The sequence below is a fragment of the Passer domesticus genome, chromosome 1 (assembly GCF_036417665.1).
Source record: "Passer domesticus isolate bPasDom1 chromosome 1, bPasDom1.hap1, whole genome shotgun sequence".
NCBI classification, from domain to species: domain Eukaryota; kingdom Metazoa; phylum Chordata; class Aves; order Passeriformes; family Passeridae; genus Passer; species Passer domesticus.
In genome coordinates, this window is record NC_087474.1 from 130,512,108 (window position 1) to 130,519,658 (window position 7,551).

The window sequence follows — 7,551 nt, forward strand, 5'->3', positions numbered from 1 at the left end:
CTTTTAATCTCCAGTAATAAGACTAATTTATGCACAGCTCCTCACTTAGGCCAAAATTCTGCTATTTTCAAGATATATTTGTTTCTCAATATCTCCAAAATTAAAATTTAGGGGGCCCTTTTTTTTTTTTTTTCTTTCTATGTTGCTTTCAGCTAACTCTTAGAGGTATCTGGAAAACTTTTACAGATTAAATAATTTTATTTTAGGAAGAATCAACACTCAGGTAAATTCAGACTGCTAAATATATACGTCAGGAAGTTATAAAGGTCTGAATTTGATATGATGAACATGAAAAGGGTTGTTATTGATGCTATATTGTAATGGAGTCTGTACCAACAGACTCCCATGCTGAGAAGGAAGCCTCATGTTTTATACATCTGATTCCTACGATGGCAAGAAAGAAACACTTATGAAGACAGAGATGTTTTACAGTTGTGCAGTTGAGCAAGAGAGATGCAAAGAAATTTCTCTGAGAGAAAGAACAGTGTCTGGAGCCAGGAGTTAAAAGGTGTAGAGGAAGTGTTCTTTCTAGCTAGGCTTCTCCGGTAGAGACCATGTGGTGTGAAGGATTTTGCTACAGGTCACAGCTAATGCTGGGGTTCAATGTAGAAGCCAAACAGTGGGGTAACCCAGGGAAGGGTGAGGATATCTAGAAGTGAACAAATGTTATGTGAAACTTTGCAGCTTGCGGGGCAGCCCTCCACTCCCCAGAACCAAGAGGCATTGTGCCTCCCTGCCTGGCAAGAATTGTTTTGAGCTATTTTCTGTTTCATGGCAGAAAACCCTTCTATAATCTTCCCATGTGGGGATAGGGACTGGGCTTTTCTCAAGAGAGACAGCTTGAATATTCTCCACTCTTAAGGAGGCTCAGGCAGTGACCTTTCCTGAGCTCCCAGGGGACCATATGCAAATTATGCTCTCTGTAGGTCTCAGTTTCCCTATCTGCAAACAGAGAACATTTAGTCCAGGTGACTTCCATAGCCCTTGAAGACATCTGAAAATTAGCAATAGTTGAGTGCAGATGTCTACTAAATATTAGTGTTGTTAGAAACAGGTTATAAAGGCTGTGTGGAGCAGCTCCAGAGATGGGGTTGGGCACAGGCAGGAATTTGCAGATGCAAAATGGGCACACAAAGCAGTTGCACACAGTAGGGCTCAACTGTTCATTATTATTTTCATGATATTTTTCTGGTTTTATAGCTTTGTTTTTTATTTCAAGCACTAGCCATTGGATATAAAGTCAATTATTGCCCATGCATGAAAGTTATGCTTTCTCATTTGCACCTCTTTTATTATGGCAATTGAATTCTCATCATTGACCCATATTTATCCTTATTCCTATAGGATATAGACTTTTTCAGTTCTTCTCTGCATTGCTGTACTGTATTGATCAAGCAATTTTCAACCTTGTCCTTCCTTTAATGTCACTTCCAAATATCCATCTGTCTAGCTTCCTATCTCTCCCAGGTAAATACTTGGTGGATTCCATCTTATCCAGTATAGCATGGAATTATTTCTGTATTTGAATACCACCTTATATATAAAAATATATACTTAAATACATAGTATGTAGAAATTAATGAAGAATCTCCCTGAAGATGTCAAGAAAACCCTATTGATAAAGGCAAGTGAGATAGAATGGTAGCTTAAAAATAGACAAGTAAACAAATAAAAATGATAAACAGAAATTTACATATAGAGGACAGTTCTAATAATTGCCTTTTTCAGCTGTCAGAACAACAACAAAAAGGCCCAAGGAGAGAGAATAACCTTTCCCTTTGCTGGAGAACACACATTTATTAATTTTCTCCTGAAAAAGCTTGAAGGGTCAAATTCAGATCACTATTGCATTGGTGTAACAAAAGCATTTTCAGAAAAAATATTTTCAGCCTGTGGAAGTGATATAAAACCAGATCCGTAAAGCAATGCAGTTGCTTTCACTTTCATTTTAACACCACTGTTCTTTTACTCCTCCCTATATAAACTGGATTTTAAGACCAAAATCTTCTGATAAGGCTCTGCTTTTATGAAGGAAGAATTTTTATTTCACAGAAAGAAAATTTTTACACTTTTTGTGAAAAGTAAAGAGTTTAATTTGCAATATAGTGTACCAACCTCACAAAGAAAAATGGCTCTTTAGTCCTTTAAAAACAATATAGAATTTTGAGAAAACTTTCCTAAAGAAAGGAAATAAATGAAGGCTTTTAAGAGCTTTTCCAATTTTCATTTTGTTTTTATATAAATATTAAATGCATATATATATATATTTATATAGCTATATATATATATATATAGAGGTACCTAAGTATATAATTATATAATTTTGCAAATATTTTATATCTTGTTATTATTTTTTTTGCAGACTTCCTGCTTTAGCTGCCAAATCATTGTCGGAACCCTTCTTGCTACCCTTTTCAGATTTCCATAGGTCTCTGTGTTCCTAAAGTTGGGATGGACCACAAAGGGCTGCTCACAGGGGCTTGACTGCAGGATTGGGACCTTGATGTACAGCACATGTGAGCCTGAAAAACTCTCATGTGTTTGCTAGCATGGGATTTGAAGATTCTGCATGAGGCATTGAAATAAATCTTTTTTTGTAGCCTTTTCGGACAATTTTGTACCTAGTACCTCTCTCTTGCATGGGAGCCAGAGTGCTGAAAGTAGATGAGGAGTAGTGATGTGCTCTCACCTGATGTTGGTTCAGATCACTGGAAGAATGTTCGTATAAACAAAGAGCTGCAGGCCATGTCAGAGCCCCTTTCCTCTGCTTAATCCACAGCTCAGTTAAGAAATAACACATTTTTCTTCAGTCAGGACACCTTTTATCTTTTTTCTGTCTCATGTGTCTGTGGGGTGTTTTCTTGCTCCTATTTGCTTTTGAACTGCTGCTGAATGTTGATGAGAGAGCACTTAGGCCAATCCTAGAGTGATTTTACATTATTGTCGGCTTTTTTATCCTTCAGGTCTGGCAGTACCGGATTCCTGCATTTAAGAACACCATGTGGCTTAAATTGTCTGAATACTGGATGTTGTCCTATGATGACACCATTCCTCAACTCTCTTGAGGAAAAAAGATGCTTTAGAAGACAAGGCAGAAATGTTTCTCAGTGAATTTTGCAAAAGAACAAAACTACTCTGTCTTCTCTGCCTTGTGAGCAAAAATCACAGGATGGAGTCATATTGGAGAGGAGAGAAAACAGAAGTTCAGCACTGGTGTTCTGGGTCAGTGGGTTCCAAATGTACACTTACTTTTACATCTGTTGCTCTGATTTATAGACAAGGTGGAGGTTAACTGTTTTCTGTTTTCCTTTTGTTACAACTTCCTCTGCGCTCAGAGCATATGCTTTCTTGATAGTATTTAAAAAGAACTCTTGGGTTAGTTTTTTGGAGCTGGAGATATCTGCCTAGACATGGTGAAAAGCCCCATTTTAAAATTGCATCTCCTATGCTTGTTAAAAAGCCCAGCAACCATTTCTACTCAGTTCTGCTTTCTAGGATCTAGCTGCACTTTTAACAGCAGTGGTTAAAAAACCAAATGTGCCCGAACTCTTGTTCTCACTGTAGCTGTGACTGCTGGGGGTGCTTGATAGTTGATGCTTTTCTGTGCTGGTTTTTGCTAGAGAGGTGAAAAATATTACAGCCAGCTCTGCAGAATGGGAGCAAATGAAGTATGCCCTGATAGAAAAATGCCAAGAGAAAAATTGCCGAGACCAAGGGAACTACAGGGAGTCTTGGATCAGGTAGGGTGAGATTTAGCTAACACAGGGGCAGGTGCAAACCCCTGCTTCTGTCTTGCATTGATGCACTTCTGCCACACGTAGGGTAGGCATAGAAAAAGTATGTGCCCTTCTCTGTCTCATCTGAAAATTCTGCCAGGCTTATACTATAGAGAAACCTTTTCAGAAAGCTGTTGAAAAAAATGGTATATAGGAGTGAGACTTTCCCAAAGCTGCGAGGAAATGTGCTGGTACCAGTCAGCAGGGGAAAATATTTGCCCAAGGGTTTTGTTGTAGGGCAGATTCCCTGATGTAACTTAATCAGTAGAACAAAAAGTCTATTGTAGACTGCTTATGTGCACCCTTAATAGGATGTATGCAAATCCATTGGCCTTAATGGCACTATTCATGTATGCAAAGGTGGACACCCTGGTTTAGGCCTCCCAGTCAAGCCATTTTGTTGTCAGTTCAACAAAAAAGCAAAGCATCTCCCCCAGCTCTTGCCTTGGCTACAGTTGCAAAAGTGCTGGTAGGAAAAATCTGAAATTAAAAAAATAATATTGAATATTGATAATGAAAAGATTCAGGCTTTGTTGGCAAACATGTTAATAGAAAGCAATAATTTTCATGGAATTTTATTTTGATGAGTTTTTAAGAAGTTCAAATCTTTAAAAAGCCTGCAGTATCTGTGAACAGCAAACACTTGATGCAGTTTGGGATTTGCATGGCCATTGGAAAGCAAGCCATCATCAAAATCAGGAGACCACTTATAGATTGCAAAGATTTTCCATTGAGTCTTTTGAGGTAATGTATTTCAAAAATCATGCCTTGTTTGAGCAATGGTGGCTTGAAGAATACAATTCACAGAGTAAAATACCAGAATCTTCTGTATTGCAAAGTAGGCAGCAACAGACATTTCTCAGTAGAAGTGTGTAAAAACGCAGTGATGTGTCTTGTAATGGATATCTGTCTGTGAGGTAATTCTACCATCTTGCAATTACATGCCTGAAGACATTAATAGCATAAAGCATATTTTAAAAGTAATTGGTAAACCTATTAATTTCCACATCTCCATGTTTTTGTCATTTACCATGAAATACTTAACTGTCTTTTGCATTGTTTCAAAAGACGTGTCCATATTTAAATAGAAACCTCCTTTCATTGTCCAAGCTGCATGTTTCATTTTATCTGTATGAGAAATGTGAAACTAGGGAATTAATAATTATTTCACTTGGAAAGGTATGAAGCAAATTCCATTGCCTTTGTCTGATTAGAATCTTCCCTGCTGGTTTAATTAAAAATGGCCATGTGACAAGCAAAGAAAGCATCTCTCCTTTGGGGTGGAGGGGGGAGGAGGGAATGGTATTGTATTTTCTGGTAAACAGTGAATCCTGAAGCTCCGGAGTTGTAAAATTTAAATGCTTAATGCAAATGAAAAATGCAGACTCAGGTCAGCTATAGACAAATGTCACTAGACTGGATGGAAAATGCACTGCAGGCAGAAAAGATGACATTTATCAGTCATCCATACATCAGTAACTAAAACAATTTTAGGGTTGTCTAGACAGGCATCTATTATTCCTTAAATTTAAAAGCTTTAGTAGAAAGACAACAGCAAATGCTCTATTTATATTTAGGTGTTTTTCAGTTTGTTGTGGCTTTTTTTTTTTTTTTGTTTGTTTGTTTTTTTTTTCCTACATGAAACAAGATAGGAAAAAGAAAAATCATAGTTTTCAAAATGAAAAGTACAAATTTGCTTTTCTTTCTCTGACTTATTTAAAAATATTTTTTTTTCTCTCTGGGTAAAGGAGAATTTCTTGGCATGTTCTGAAAGCAGTTTAAGTGAATTATCAGAGTGTGCATGGAATGCTGGCTGTAATTATTACAGTACAGCCCTGTAATATTGAGCTTAATTACTGTGTACAGTGTTTGGCCTTTATGTTTTCTGCTTAATTTACCCGGTACAGTTAACGTGAATTTAGTGAAATAATTATGCTCCTTTCTGGGTTTTTTTGGGTGGAAAAAAAGGTATTTGCATTTTCAGGAGAGAAAAACTAGAATAGATACAAATATTGAAGTAAATCATTCTGGTAGATGGATCCTTTCCCTCTGTCGCTTATGTAGAGCCACGGTTCTGCAAATATATATTGATACACTGAATTACGATCTGTGAAGTAAGATCTGTGAACTGTCCCATTAGCAGCCACAGGAAAACTTGCAAGCTTCAATTTCAAGTAAATATTTTCACTACTGTTTTCTTTTTTTAATTTTTAGTCCATATGGTAATAAGCATTTTTGCAAGAATGTGCACAAAATTGCAATTATTCTCTCTACCATGCAGAGCCTATACAAGAGTTTTTGGAACAAATTAAATTATTTGTGCAATAAAATTTTTCATACTGCTCCTTTAAGATTAATCTTTGGATATGCTATGGTTAAGCAGAAACAGTATAGCCCAGCCCATCTGCAGACTATTCTCCATTAATACCTCCTTTGTTTTCAGATCTTGCTTTTCTTTCACCTCCTCTAGCAGGAGGAAACAGTGTCAGGTTGCCTCTCTGGCAGCAGGGCTGGAGTGTTTGCTAGTCAAACCCTGGCCCTTACTGCCAGTGGTTTAGAGCCCTTCAAATGTAAGGAGAGCTCTAGGTATCCCGTGCAGAGCAGGGAAACTGAGTAGTGGAGCATCTTGGAAAAAATACAGAAGCAAATGATGCTACTTGCACAGTGGGCCTCAAGAGTGTGCTGACTTTCGGAGAAAATGGATGCTTTTAATGGGCCACAATGAAGCACGGACTGCTTGTAAAGAAGCTGCAAGAAAATGATTTAAAAGTGAATAATATAAAATAAAAATCAAGGGGTTCAGCTGTGAACATGCCATGCCATTCACTGTTTTTCAGGAAAGGTGTGACAACTCTACACATTGAAAGGGTTGGGGGCTTGGTTTGGATTTAGTCTGGTTTTTTCTGCCTACTTGTCCTCCAAAGTTCTTACATTCTGTGTCTGCTGGCAAGAGGTGATTTGTATGACATCATGATACTCATATTTTGTCAGCTTGGGAATGTTGAGGTAAAGGTAAAGAAACTGAGGCACAGAGGGATTTTGGTAACGATGCCCTGGGATCACTCATGTCTAGCTGCGTGAACAATAGCAACCTGTGAGTATTTGGAAAGAACATTAAAGCAATAAAATATATTACAGAAGGACAAATGAATACTGAAATAAAGTGCGGACTCAGTAAGTTCCCATATCTTTAACCTGGCAGAGGTCATAGGACCTCACCATTTCATCAATGTGTCTAAAGGGCAGGAGCAAAGAGGATGGATCCGGGCTCTTCTTGGTGGTGCTGAGCAATAGAGCAAGAAACAATGGGCCGAAACTGATGCAGGGGAAGTTCCACCTGGAAATGAGAAAAAACTCTTTACTGTGCAGGTGACAAAGCACTGGAACAGGCTGCCCAGAGAGGCTGTGGAGTGTCCTTCAAGAATGACCTGGATACCAATCCTGTGCCACGTGCTCCAGGATGGCCTCGCTTGAAGCAGGGAGGCCGGACCAGAAGAACCACTGTGGTCTCTTTCAGTCTTACCCATTCTGTGATCCTGTGAAAATTCTGAATGAATATGAAAATTTAGACTCCTTTTGATTATAAAAATATATTATTCTGGCAGCTTTATCTCTTGCTTAGATGAATGATCCTGCCAGTATTAGAGGGTGCTGCTCTCTGATAGAGTCTGCCTCACCTGATGAACAAACAGAAACAGCCAGCCTCTCAGCTTTGATCCCGAGAACAGAGCATGTGTTCTGGTTGAAAAGGGCCGCAGCACGGCTGGCTCCCGCT

At 38.3% G+C, this 7,551-nt stretch overlaps 1 long non-coding RNA gene across 1 annotated transcript in view; it reads right to left on the bottom strand.

The window, feature by feature from the left end:
* LOC135281087 (uncharacterized) overlaps positions 1-7,551 on the bottom strand; it is a 74,780-nt gene that overhangs the window by 50,585 nt on the left and 16,644 nt on the right. The window lies entirely within an intron of this gene.